General features: G+C 48.2%; 1 long non-coding RNA gene across 1 annotated transcript in view; it reads right to left on the bottom strand.

The window, feature by feature from the left end:
* The window catches only part of LOC112826928 (uncharacterized), a 20772-nt gene extending 19683 nt beyond the window's left edge, over nt 1-1089 (bottom strand). Inside the window, exon 1 of the long non-coding RNA XR_003209080.2 lies at nt 954-1089. This is a non-coding gene — a long non-coding RNA (uncharacterized lncRNA). The remainder of the gene's footprint in view (nt 1-953) is intronic.
* Between the last annotated feature and the right edge of the window lie 13642 nt (nt 1090-14731).

Below are 14731 nucleotides of genomic sequence, written 5' to 3'. Positions count from 1 at the left end.
CTGGTGGCTGGCTGCCTCTGACACCACCGACCTTTCCTCCTTACACAAGTCTGCACTTGGTTTCCGGAACATACTCGTTGCTCTTTCTGCCTCACCTCTAACCACTGTACTTTGTTAGGCTTGTCCCTTCACTGACAGCACCCCCAGCCTCACTCTGCAAGCCTTGGGCCTCAGCTGTATTTGCTGTCTGTGCACACCAGCGCCAACACCACTACCCACAGCCTCGTGGAGCATGCACCGAATGGCTGGCAATCATCGGCAGTTTAATGTGTTCCAAGCTGAGCCCCTCCCCCTCCACCATACTGGCCTGCCACCGCCCCAGCCCACTTTATGGCAGCTCCATCCTTCCAGGTGCTCGGGAGAGTAGAGGTGGTGGTCCTCCTGCTTGCCCGCAGTGGTGAGCCCTAGGCTCTCCTCCCAGGCGTGTCTCCCGTGGGGCCCCGGCTTGCCTCCCTTGCTTCCCTCGCCGGACTTTGGTTTCCTTCCTCGCAGGGGTCCTGCCCTTTGCCTTACCTTGATTCTCTATTCAGAAGCAAAGAGGTCAGATGTGTCCCAACTTCACTCAGAGCAAACGTCTATGTCCTAAAAAGCTTCTCCAAGGGTGGTTCCCCACGCACGGCACCCCTGACCCCTCCCCAGGTCCTCAGGCTTGCTCAGCCACCCACACACCCTTCCCCGCCTTTCCCTGCATTCACCTCCTCCCTCCCCACGGGGCTTGCCCCCTGGGCTTTGAGCTGCCTCCGCAATCCCCCAGGTTAGCCCAAGTCCTTGCTGCCAGGACTGTCCCAGGGATGGTAAGATGCATACTTCCTCAGAACCTACTGTCCTGGCTGCTCGTTCACCTAAAAACTGCAGCCGTTGCCTCGATAGTTCCTACGTACCTTTCCTATTATTTCATTTTTTTTTTTAAATATGTGCCCCTCGTTACAGCACTGTGTTTCTGACTTGCTCACCTTGTGTGTTGTCCATCTTTCCTACCAGAACGTGTGTGAGGTGGGCCAGTTATGTCTGCTCTGCCCACTCCTGGGTGTCCAGGTCCTTTAAGCGTGCCTGGTGTACAGTGGGCACTCAGCATATCCTCTGTGAACCCTTTGTCATGACAACCTAGGACATTTCTGTTATAAACAGGACTGACATTCTAGAATCCTGCAACTGGAAGAAGCCCCGACGAGGATGAGCCTCATTTCCTTCTCAGCGCAGAAATATCGGCGCACCCTGACCGCCCCAGTCCTGAAGCAAGCTCTGCCTCGGGACTCACGGTCAGAGGGGACACCACATTCTCTGTCATTGAACGAGTTCAGTCCAGGATTCCTGCCATCCTAGCTGCACACACACAACATTCGGGAAGGGTGGACTGTAGACGTATTTCCAAGGCACAAGGCGACAAGGATGGTGTTTCTGAGGACACAGATGACCGACGGTGCAGGGGCCACCTTCCCTGGCAATGAATCCCGACCTTCACTGATCCCTTTTAGATTTTATAAATAAATGCTAAGTCGGGAGATAGACTTGGTCTTATTTTCAACAAATCAGCTGGATTTACTTATTTATACCAATATGTACTTCCTCATGTAAAAAATCTGTTATATAAGTTTTGGAATAACCTGCCCTTGGTATATAAACTTAATTGCCTTCATTATAGATTACCAACTGTCCCTACATTTTGTGTTTTATAGTTTAAATCACTATACTACTTGAATTTATAGGAAACAAACGAGTTTCCTAAAGCCCCGAAGAAATACATTTATTTAGCATAATCCAAGAACTTCATGGATATAGTCCAAATTATAATTCCAAATTGAAAAGCATGCACTGAACTAAAATGACCAAAACCTACAGAAGTAACTTACTTTTATTATCTTGGGTCTCAGATATACTAACCATAGGTTCTAACCTCAGCTAGAAAATTAATCTTGGCATTATTGAATATCTTGAGTGCCACTAGGATTCTACAGTGTTTAGAGATGATATTCAGAGTTGCAAGTCAGGACACAGAGTCAGACGGGGGAACAGGCTGCCCACATCTGAACCCTTGAACAATTCTGCACGGTGCGCAGCCAGACCTTTCATGGTCTTCAAAGTTGGGCTACCAGCATTCTCCAAAAACATAGGAATTACAACCACTCTTTCATAGCATGTGCGTTGTTTGCACGCTCTCCCAGCACTGCGGGGGGGGGGTGAGGGAACAGAGAAAGAAACAGGCTCCTGAAGGAGGCACCTGGGGTGGAGGAAACAGTCCATGACTTCTTCCCCAAGACGGCCTCCCTGAATTAGCTCTGCACAGTCCTTGTGGGGTAGAAGCAATGACTTTTGAAAGGGCCATAGGAAAGTGTGGGCTCCATAGACCAGAGCCAGCGCGGGGGCCGGGGGAGGGGGCGAGGGGTGGGCAGCCGGCTTGGGAAGAACCTAATCCTTGAACTCCGTGCAACTGGGGAGGGAGGGGCCGGGAACATGGGGCCTCTGCAGCACCCAGCCAGCCTGCAGGCATTCCTGGATCCGAGGAAAACACTTTAATTAATATGTAAAACAGCAGTGGGAAGAAAAGCTAGGTTAATTTCCAAACCACATCACTACGGGCAGCATTCAGGTTATGAAACCCTGGGACACTGATAGGAGCTCTTGTTTAAAGGCACAGAGGTGCTTTTGTGTGGGAGCAGCTACCAAGGTGCTCAAAAGCCCTTTTATCTGCCCCCCACAGTGGTATTCCTCTTTCTGGGCTTAAAAACATTGCCTTTTGACTGGCAGGCTGTTGTTTTTAATTTGCAATGCACCCTCCCAGCCGTGAAACCACCCTGGGGGCTCCCGGGGGCCGGGCCGGCAGGCTGTTGTTTGGGACCAGCTAAAAGCAGCTGAAAGCAGTGTAGACAGGGGAGTTGCTGGCTGGCTTTCTGGTGCTTCCTTTGTTCCCGCTGCAGGCTATACCTCTGGAATGTGGGGAGCAGGCCCTCTTGCTGCTCAGGAAGCTGCCCTGTACTTGCCTGGGGTGAGACTGTGGCTCATTTCCTGGGCTGAGGTCTCGGACCCTGACCTGCGCAGACTGCGTCACATCCTCGCCGTGCCAGGACCGACCAGCCTCTGGCAGAGACCGGGGTCCTCCAAGGGGAGGCGTGTGAGGGAACAGGGCCGACGAGACTTCCCCAGATTGGACTCAAACGGTTTCGTTCAGGGCTTGCACCATTAACCCAGTTAAAGCTGCCTAAGGACTTGCCGACCTGTGACGGGGGTGCACGCACGTGCCTCCTAAATCCCACCTTCTCCAAGGCTCAGATAACTAGAGAAACGTCCGCCTCTGGTCCTTAGACACCTCGTAGGGGACCCAGGAGCTGGGAGTGATGCTGTATCCCTCCTACTCCTTGGGCGTCGTCCAATACGATGCCCAGACCTAGCCATTAAACATGCAAGCATCTCCAAAATCAGATAAAGACGTGTTCTTGGGTCACACACTTCCTTAAGAATTAGACTTCTCCCCAGGAGGGAAAGCATGTTTGCACACATATGCAGCGTTTGCAAGGATTTTCAGGGGTTTTTGCACACAGCTCGTCTGGCCCCGTTAAGGGGTCTCCTCTAGAATCTGTTGCTCACTGCCTCTGTTTGGAGTTCCACACACCCCTGCCCCATGCCTGGATTGTCTACAAACCCCCAGCGTCCAGCGCGGGCTCCTTCCCATCCATCATGCTGCCAGAGTTGTGTTTCTGCATTCCCAAGGGCGCCCCCACGCACTAGCTTGGCATCGTGTCCCCGGGGAGTTTGGGTCTTGCTCTGGGCAAGCCGAATGCTTTGGGTTTTCCGGAACCTGCACCCTCTTGCTTCTGCCAGGGTACCCGCTGGCTGTCTTCGTAAGGCCCTGCTCCTCCTCCTGCGGGATAGCTCATCCATGTCCTGGCACACTCACGATACTCTCACTCCCTCAGGGAACGCTCCTTGTTCCTTTGATGGGATCTTTACCTCCCGTATCTCGTATCTCTACCGGGAGCCCCCTGGGTTCACCTCCCTAAGCACAGCACGTGCGGCCCCGCTCAGCATGGTCCTGGCTGAGTGTCTCCTTCACTTGACTTTGAGCTTCTGCAATCACAGTTTCTGTCTCCTGTGTCCTCATGTCTCAAGCTCCCAGGGCAGTGCCAGCCCACGATTTCTGCCAGGAGAACTGTGACCTGCAAGGAGGTGATGACCCAGGGAGGGTGCCTGTTCTGAAGCTGAATTTCGGAGTACAATGTTCTAACTTACATTGGCTATGTGTCTGGGGGGGGGGGTGGTCTCCGGGGCCGGTGGAGCTAACGTGGGGTGGGAGCTACAGCCGCAGTCCCTCCCCTGACAACACCCCCGGGGAGTCGCTGTTCTCTCTGTGCGGAGAGGGCCACATTGCCTGGCGCTGCACACGTGTTGTGTTCATAGATGGATCCCTCTGGAGCCATGTGGTGGAGGGACCTGGATGGAAAGAGTGAAGAGCCCAGGAGTCACAGGTCAAGGGTTCCAGCTCCCCTCTGCCCCAACCACGAACTTCCCACTTTTCCAAGGATGTTGGCTCATGGGTTACCCCACATCACTGCTTTGTACTTACTCCTCCCCAGGTCCTAAGACAAGCCCTGCCCCAGGCTCTACACCATGTACCTGCCATCCATGCTCTATCCCACGGTGTACCCCTCGCTCCTCATCCCCAGGACAACTGCTTGTGGCATCTATGTGCTCACTTTCCAGCTTAGCTGGGTGATGGTCTCCACCTCTCTGCAGGAAGAGCTCACCAGGCCTCTTGACCGGCAGATCCAAAGGACCCTTGTAAGCCCACAACCTTTGACCTCGGGGGCAGTGTTTTAAGCCATTGGCCACACTCTGGTTCTTTGGGAAAGTTGACCACCTTGTGAGTGAGCAGGCCCCCTTCCTCCTCTGTTCCCTTTACTCTGATCTCGGGGCCCTTGACGCCCAACCTCTTTGGCACACTGAGGATGCATCTCATTTCCAGCCTTTCTGCAAAGACTTCAGTTTGTGCAATTTTCTCTTTGCTGGAGTATGGTGTCGTTTCCATGACAGGATTATCCAAGGGCCAGACCCATGCTTTCTGGTCCTGCCCACTTCCCTGGGGCCTGGGCGCTTTGCTGGCTGCTTTCTGTTCGTGTCGCTATGTCAGCGGCGGGTAGCGCACGCCCCACGCACCCAGGAGCCGCTCCACTGCGCTGCCCCCACCGTCAGAGATGGCCTCCATCTGTGAGGCTTCCGACGGCCTCTTTCCTGCAAGCGTCCAGGGGATGCCTTGCCTCCCTTACCAACAAACAAAACAAAACTAGACCCAACCTCAAAAGAACCCTTGTATGGAAAAACTTATCATTATAAAATCAGTACGTTCTCTTGCAATTTACAAAAAGACTAAGTTCATTTTTTTTTCGTGAAAATAACTCAAAACTATCTTGGTTTTGTTTTTCTTATTATAATCAACATCTAGGCAGAAAAAAAAAGAAGAATTCATTGGCTCACGAAACAAGAGACTCCATGGCTGGACCTAGAGCAGCAGTTTTCCAAGTGGACTGGCGCTGGACTCCCCTGGAGGGCTCATGAGGGCCCGGGGTTGAGTCCCGCCCAGAGTTTCTAAATCAGTGAGTCTGGCGTGGGTGTTGGTGTTCCAACCCAGTAAACCCGTGCCAGTCCCCACCTCTGTCTCCCTCAGAGCTCGTCATTCCTGCCTGCCACGTAAAATCTATGGAATAAAAGACAGTAAGATGCGAAGGGACATTTGCTTTGTCCAGGACTCCTGCCTCTACCGGTAAAGCTGGCTCATCACACACCTGCTAACAGGGCCCGGGGGTGATTGAGGAACCCCCTGTGGTTGGCCCTCACCCATCTCTCGCTCCTCCAGCCGCGACCGGACCCTTTCCGGCCTGCATGCGAGGCTGAGCTTCTCTGCTGGCAAAGGAGGCCTGTGTGAGAAACACTCATTCCGTTAGCGCCCGGCTGGTGTCTGCATCCCTTTGGCCAGAGATGCTGGGGGCACAAAGGCACTGGGGCTGCCACTAGGGTGCATTTTTGTGTGGCTCTCGCCGTTTCTTCCTTGCCGAAGCCTCTCCCTGCCTTCGGATATTCCTATTTGTCAAGGGTGCTGTGCGGTGAGACCTTCCCTCCTGCGTTAGCTGGCCTTTCCGCGGAACCCTGGCACGGAGAGCGCTTCTGTGGGGCTCTCGCTCTGGCCATTAGGGCACCCGTTGTTTGGACAGAGGGATGAGTCGCCTTTCTCGGTGCCCCTTGCTTCTTATGGACTCCCCTCTTGCACATACAGCAGCCTGGAGGAGGGTGATAACGGGGAATGTTATTTACTGGCCACTTTCTATGTGCTGGCATTGAATCCTTGCAAAGCCTATGAGGTAGATGCTCAGTTTCAGACAAGGAAGCCCAGGCTTGGTGGGAAAGCTGCCTCCTCCATGAAGCCCACCTAGCAAGGTGCAGCAGCAGGGCTGGGGAGCCAGGTGCTGGCTCTGGGGGGCACTGGGCTGGGGCTGTGAATGCAGACCTCCTGCTCCAGACCCGGGATGCAGCACTTGGAACACTGAGTTGTTGATGTTGATGTTGTTGCTCTCAAATGGATGACGTACCAATTCCCTCCCCGTCCAGGTCCAGTGTTCACTGAGATTTCTGGCAGTCGCCGAGGACTCACTGCCTCGCTGTTGCCACGGGGGATTTTCTCAGATCCCTGCTCCGGGCCCAGGGCCATCGCCCCGATTCACCATGCTCAAGAGATGCCTTTGTTAGCACAAAGGTGACCTCAGGTAATCCCCGTGTTGGTCCATCTCTGATTTTAAGCACCAGATTAATTTTAGAAGTTGCATAAGGCAAGGTCAACCCCTCTGTTTTCCTTGGAGGGGCAGCGGGCTGCTCGGTGGGGTGGTGGGCTTCCTGCCTCAGCCCCCCTCTGCTCTCATCAGCCTGGAGGTGCGCTGGCGTGGCTGGGGGCGTCCTGCCCAAAGTCATTGGCAAGCACAGAACTTAGGGAGAGCCTGAAGATTTAACGCAGGCCTTCAGACCCCGAGGAGCCCTGCCGTGCTGTCCTGATCGCTCAGGAGACCCAGCACACCACTCCCTCTCTTGGCAGACATACTTATGTGCTTGAGTTACACGTCCTGGTTTAGAAAAGTTATAAAGAATCACAATTTGGGGGGCCCTACATGGCTTTATGCCTTCCCTGAAATTCTTCTATTGCTCCATGTATGACTCTGAACCAAGTGAATGAATGAATGAGGGCTCGGACCCTGATAAAATCAAACACTGGAGAATAAAAAGAATGATAAACAGGCCACCAAATTTCTATCTGGGGGCCAGCCTGAACTTCTTAAAGTTTTGGGACTCATTGGAAAACATTTGCAGCAAAAGGAGAAAGCAAAGCGCAGAGTTCGGGATCTCTGACCCCCGGGGGGAGGGCTGTCCACATACTCCCCCTACTGCAGCCCTCCAGGTGCGGCACCTGCATGCCTGGGGAGGGCAGGGCCCTACCTGCGCCCCAACGGGCTCAGTGAATGATGGCCCCCGCTGTCGCCCACGGAGGCCTGGGGGGGACATGAGGCATGCCTTCCACTGCTGCTGCAGACCAGCCCATTTGGCCTCCTTTCTACCTTGCTTGTTCTCCCTTCTGGTTTTTCTTTTTGGGAAGTAGCCCTGACGAGGGGAGAAAGCCCCTCACCATTCGATGGGGTGTTGAATTCGAGGAAGCCTGGAGGGACGAGTGGACACCTTATGATTGAATTTCGCCCAATAATGAAAGTCCTCATAAATCAAGGCTTACACAGCTCTTTTATGAATAAAATATTATACCTGGAGGCAGGAGGACGTGCTATATTTTACTATCTTCATTAATCTGCAGGTTTGCTGTTCAAGGCAGAGGATACCCATCACTGCGAAGAGGAGACATCCCCTTCTGGAGGGCTGTTTTCTCAGATCAAGAAAATGATCTCTCTTTGCTGAGAAGAATCTCTTTTCTCTGATAAACACCTGACTTCACTTTTTTGACGGTTTGCAAGATGACTTAAGCGTATCCAGGCTCAGGGGTTGGCTGAGTGCCTGCACCGTATCCCGGGGTGTTCCACATTTTATAAGGATTACGTTCGACTCAGTTGTGGTCTGGTCAGACACGTTATCATCATAAAGACTGTGTGGGGTCACTGTAGCAACTGACCGGGTCGGCAGGCACACCGTCCAGGCTGTCTGCCGTGGCCACAGGCAGGCTTTAAAGACAAAGGGACGGGGGCACCTGGGTGGCTCAGTGGGTTGAGCATCTGACTCTTGACTTCGGCTCAGGTCATGATCTCAGGGTCGTGCGATTAAGCCTGGCGTCAGGCTCCGTGCTCAGCTGGGGGTCTGCTCATCCCTCTCCCTCTGTGCCTCCTCTCTCTTTGTCTCTCTCTAAAATAAATAAAATCTTAAAAAAAACACAAAAATCAAAAAACAAAGGGATGAAGGAAACATGAAGCTTAAGTCCAGGCTGTTGGTGCAATAGTGATCATAGGCTCTAGAAGATTCAATACATTAAATATTTTGGTACGGTCCAATCAAACATTGCTCATGACCTAGTTTGACAGTTATTCAGGATGTGCAATAAGGTGATTTTTCTTTTAAACTATCTTATCAACCAAGCAGATTCTTCCATGTGGCCATCTGCTCTGTTTTGCAGCCCTCAGCTGTTCTTGGAGCTGAAAAAAAATCCTGCTGTAAAAAAATCAATGTACTTCTCTCATAGAGACATAGATTTAATATGTCACAGGAATAGATGCCATAGAAATACCTAAATTGGTAACACTGATTATATCTCCATTTGATGGAGGGATCTTCAGGAAAATGGAACATAGGGTCCGTCAGATTATTTAGGTTTTTGTTTGAATAACAAATTCAGCAATTTTAGCAAGTAGAATAAGACACAGCATTTTCACACTGAAAAGAGATTTTAGACCTCTTTCCTGTAGTAATGTCTTGTTGAGGCTATTTTCCTGGTGTTTCTGAAACTGTGGTTCTGTTCATAGTTTCAAAAATAAAAGCTTTGAATTTGGCTCTGTTTGGGGTTCAGCCAATTAGTGCAGTTTGTTCTGGGTTGTGTCTGAGGTTCCATTTGGTACGTGCGCTGGGAGTTGGTGCCGTGTTTGTGGACAGGACCCATGTTTATCCGAGCGTGGAAACAACAGGAAAGGCTGTTTGGGAGCCCACCGCCATGATGGCCCCCCACACTGGTGTTCCCATCCCCAACTCTGCCTCTGGAGCTGGAGAGGAGAGCAGGGCTCTCCATTCCACATCTCCAGGGGTGAGCCTAATGAGAGACAGGGTCAGTTAGTGGGAAAAATACAGAGCTCAAGACGCCTGCCTTCTGCTCCCAGCCCTGGCGCACCCAGAAGCCTCTAGACACACACCTGTCAGTGCGTGCAGCCCTTGGAGCAAGGTGGTGGTCTCTCCCAGGGGATGAAGGGGCTGATGGGCATCCACCAGGTGCCTCTCTCCAGCCAGCAGTCACGGGGGCCCTGCTGTAGGTCAGATGCCCACCCCCGTTCCACATTTGAGGAAAGTCAGACTCAGAATGAACTCAGATTTGAAAGCCAGCTGACAATAGGGGATGGAGTTCATTCAAATGTTTCCGGGCTCCCATGCGGCTCTGCTTTCAATCTTGAGGCTTCCATAGACACAGGAAGAAGGTAGCATATAAATTGTAAACTTCAACATTTTTACAGGCCAAGCATCTGTAAGAAGCACAGAAGTACAACTACAAAAACCTCCTATAAATAAAATATTTTGATATAGGAAAACTGAATAGCAGCAACCCTTTTTCCTCTCAAGACAGCCACATTGTTTGTCAAAGGGTGTTTTCATCAGATGGCATCATATCGAAGAAACCTGCTATGTTTTGGAAACATTTTTCCTCATCCTTGCTACAAGAATGGCTTTTTCGGGATAAAACATAGACTCTGGGGCCATTCTGGTTTTTGTTTACGGGAAGTGGGCTGACCTGTGGGAAACAGGTTCATCCAATCCAGTGAACCCCAAAGTGCAAATCGAGACTCTATTATGATCTATGTATGAAATGAAATTTCTATAAATCTCTACTTTTCATTCGCTCCTGATTAGTTAAATCAAGCAGGGAACTGGAAGATGCTGCCAATGCAGAAGATGAAGAAAATAAATGAGAGAAGTATTTACAGCTGTAGTGATTCTGAAGAATGTCGTTTGCTGTAGAGGTAGATGTTTTGCTTTTGCTTTGGGATTTTTTTGGGGGGCGATTCTTTGTTTGTTTTTTTAATGAGATAAAATTAAATCAATTTAAAAATGTCATCACTTTTAATGACACTTTTATTTTATTTCTGTTTTTTTTTTTTTTTTTTGGTATTTTGTGGTGGATTCTCCTAGGTTTTCCTACCAGTTTGACCCACAATTCCAACTCACCTCCCTCAGCTGCGTCTTCATGTATCATTACAGTGATGCTTTAAGTGAACAAAATGGTCCCTTTGAACCGTGGAATAGGTGAATGACCTTTTGAAATAAACACGCGCTCTGGCGCAATGCAGCCAGAAAAACCAAACGAATTGACAGCCAAATAAAAAGTGATTGGTTCAATTGAGCAACACCTGCCAAATCGAGACTGCCGCCTGGGAAATTCTTACCCATGCTCCTAAGTCAAGGTTATATAAAATGTGCAGGTTGTGTGGATCTGTAAGCAACCATTGCTCTGATATTTAAAGAGACTTGTTCTTTTCTCTTTCCTTCCTGGAATAGAGAATCGAGAGACCAGGGTTTACTGAAGACGAGAAACCAAATCAAACAGTGGCTTGTTCTTTAAAGTAAACAGAGCAAAGACTATCGGTGGCAGATGTAGCCAAGAGCTAGCTCTACACGAAGAGGGATTATGAAAACAAAAATCTCTTCCACTGAAATAATTATCCTTAATCATTGAACTGCTTTTAATGTTTTTTATCCACACAGAATTTTAAGAGTAAATGATGCCGACAAACACTAATGAGAAAATGGGAAAGGTGGACTTACAGGTTTAGGGGACTCTAAAAGTCAGCCCTTCTCACTTTGCCTACATGGACCTTACTTCTTCTTTAAAGCCCTGCTGAGACCCCTTGTCTGTGGGTAGCTCCCCCAGCCCTCCCAACCCCTTCTGACTTCCTCTCCTCTCTGTATGTCTGAAACCCCTGAAGACGTGATGTCAGTGTGACACAATGTCACTTGGTTTAGCTCTTTCTCTTTAGCTGATAACTTGAGGAACAAAGGCTGGCTCCCTCCAGGGTTCATATTTGAAAAAAGAAATAACAAAAACCAGAACAATTTTGATGAGTTCTATTCTGTTTTGTGTGTTGTCTCTGTCACTCCATCTGCCCTGAAGGGAGCAGGGGACTTTATGGCTGTCTCTGTCCTCCATAGCCCCCAGCGCCATGCTGAGTTGATAGTGAATGCCAGGTAGATGGCTGTGGAAATGTGTTCAGGTGATTACACTCTGCCTTTAAAAGTTTATTCAGGTATTTGGAACAAGATCAGAGACTGTCTCCCACAGGTAGTAAAATTTGATCCTTTAGCCAACTAGCCAAAGGTGAACAGGCTGTCAGAGTCATGCCTGCTGCCAGTTTTCAGAGAATGTGAACGCTGTTCTGGGTTACTGTGTGTTTCAGATGCCAGGGCTGATCTCTGAGGTTCAGAAGTGGTGTTGTGAGTCTGACCGTGGTTGGAACCCTTCTGGGTCCTACCAAGTTCTGAGCTCTCCAGAACAGGATCCGTTAAACATGGCAGACACGTGGGAACTGGGGGTTTCCTGATAAGATGGAGGGATCCTTCCAAATCCTGTGACTGTCCCTTACCAAACGTCCCTAAACAGAGCATGGCTAAGGAGTTAATGACTCTTTGTTAAACCAGGTATTGTCAATTCACCTGTTCACTCTCTGCAAATTCTTGCTATGGATTCCAATAACATTCTTATAAATATCATGCAAAGTACTAATTTTCTTCTTGTTTAAAAGCAGTAGTCTCTCTCTTTTACTTTTTTTTTTTTTGAGGTTCTATTGAGAACTGTGATATACTTAATTTCAGTTGTGCATGGGAGACCAGCTATGAATTCTAAGTATAAAGCCAAATTTTAATGTAAATATAAGCACAGTCTTTGAGCCCTGGTGATTACTACCAGGATAATATATCCCCATTAGATGGTGGCTGTGTGCAAATGGAATCACAATATTAAGAAATAGATTTGCTACAAATACTTATTATTAGTGTATATATTATATATATTTAGTGTATATGTGTGATACAAAGTATATATACACATATGTGATATTATGAATATTTATTGTACTGTTATATATAAGTATTATTATATAAGTACATATGTGTGTGCCTATGTCCACACACATACATTTCAGTCTATTGAAATCAAACACAAATAGAGAATAGACTTGAAAATTCTCTGAGCAGACAAAAGCAGTTTAGTCCTATAAGAAAAGCTTAATTTGGCTTATTTTGTAAGATAATTGAGGCTAACTTGACTTGGGTCATTCTTTGCTTATGGTCTGAAAATCATAAGCAAAACTTAACTTCTTCCCCGAAATCGATAGGTCACCATGAACCAATTTTCTCTCATTCAAGAACATTCTAATATTGTAACCAACCACTGTGAAGAATGAGCACTCACTGCGTCCACTCTGGAAGAGTTGCTGTGTAACAAAATCCCTCCACGCCCCGTCCCGTGTTTTGGTTTGAGTGTTCCCGGGTCTTTGGTGGGTGCACGTAAACTTTGGCTAATTACTACTTCAGTGATTCATCAGTCGTTTTTTTTTTTCCCCGAACTTTTTATAAGTCCTGTTGGGTATATTTTTTATTTCTTTGCAAAATACATGTTTTTTCATTCCAAGAAAACATTTGTCTCACAGAAGTGCACTGGAGACATTTAGGTTGTTGATTAAAAAATAATTATCCTTGAAGAAAGCATGTCACAGTGGTCTTTAATTCCTTTCTGTGTCTTCAAGAATTTGTTTTTAAAATATTTCATCCTTCTGCCCAGCCCATCATTCACTATCAATTGTGAATCAAGTTCCAGGACCAATTGAAGCTATTTTGCCAAATCAACAGGAGTTTTCCTGCCTTTTTTTTTTTTTTCAGGGTTTCTTTACTTTCTCTTTTTCTGAAGTTCTTCTGCTCTAGAATCTCTTACATCAATCAGTCAGAGTCCCTGTAGTGATCTGTTTACCTGAGTTTGCTGCTGCCCAGAAGAATTTCCAAGTATTCCTTAAAAATTTTTTTAAAAAGCAGATTTTATAGGAAGTAGAAGTAGCTACTGGCTATATACAATCACATTTCCAGTCAACACATTGAATTTGCTATGTTGAATTAGATTTTGTGTGTGTGTGTCCCATTGATTTTATAAAAGGACATTCTTATTTCTCATTTTTGGGTTGTAATTCAATCATAGTTGGCTAATAGGTATCTGTGAAATAATAGTAAGTTTTCTTAGGAAAATGAATTTGGCCTTCAAAATAAAGCAGCTTTTCTCTTGTATTAAAATCAAACAAAACAGGACAAAAACAAGTCTCTAAGTATGACCAGATGTCCATGAAGTGCCTTCCACCCCCATGAAGCTTCTGTTTCCCGTGCTATCCATGTGGTGACAAGGTAACCTAAGGCAAGACTGACTGTTGCCTCTGGGTCACCTCCTGGGACAGCTTCCTCAGGACATTCTGAGGAAATGGGTGTCTGCTGCAAACTTTGGTCCTGCACACGCAGAAGGTGCTTCATCATCCTCACTTGAGTAGTGCCCTGGGCGCTTTCTCCAGGACTCACGTTGAGTTGGTCCCTCGGCTGCCAGAGGCCATCCTGAACGGTCCAGAATTGTGGAACTTCATATAACTGCAGGAAGGAAAGAACCCTAACGTTTTTGTGCGCGTGTGATGTGCGGGCTCTGAGCAAGGTGCTTTCTGTTCATTACCCACTGAATCCTTCCAGGATGTTCAGCCTTGGCCGACCTTGAGCTTCAGAGAGGTTAAACTGGCACATGGAGGAGGTGGGAAGGGAACCCAAGTCAGCATCTGCAACTTTCTTTCTGCTCTTAATTCCTCTGTGACAGATGTTTTTGCTTTGTCCTCCCATTCCTGTGGCCTGGGGCTCTTGACAGGTTTCCTTGCTCACATCTGTGATTTATCCCCTGAGATGCTGGGAGCTCTGTTGGCCCAGCCCTGCTGTATATGAGTCCTTAACAATACTCATAACCTGCCCACCTGTTCACCTGTTCACTCACGCACATACCTCCTCACCCTGGCAAGTCATAGACATCATGCACTTCTTTGTAATGAATGACCTCTGCTCCAAGAATAATCACAGTAATTACAGTAATATTAACAATCACTATGATTATTTACAGCAGCAGTGTTATGGGTTGAATTGTGCTCTTTCTGAATTGATAAGTTGAAGTCCTAACCTCAGAATGTGACCGTACTTGGAGATAGAGTCTTAACAGAGGAAATCAAGGTGAAATGAGGTTTGGGGTGGTCTCTGATCCAATATGGCAGGTGTCCCTTTAAAAAGGGGAAATTTGGACACAGAGGCAGGCACAGAGGACACACGATGTAAGGAGACAAGGAGAAGACTGCTGTCCACATGCCGAGGAGACAGGCCGGGAGCACTGTCCCTCTCTGCCCTCAGAACAAACTACCCTGCCAGTATGAGTCAGCGTATTTTTGTTGGGTAAGCCCCCATCTGTGGTACTTTGTCATGACAGTCCTGGCAGTGTAATAAA

This window comes from Callorhinus ursinus, unplaced genomic scaffold, assembly GCF_003265705.2.
Source record: "Callorhinus ursinus isolate GAN/ISIS: 27379988/994484 unplaced genomic scaffold, GSC_fseal_2.0 scaffold79, whole genome shotgun sequence".
Lineage (NCBI taxonomy): Eukaryota > Metazoa > Chordata > Mammalia > Carnivora > Otariidae > Callorhinus > Callorhinus ursinus.
Note: the sequence above shows the minus strand (reverse complement) of the source record. Positions and strands in the feature narration are given on the sequence as shown.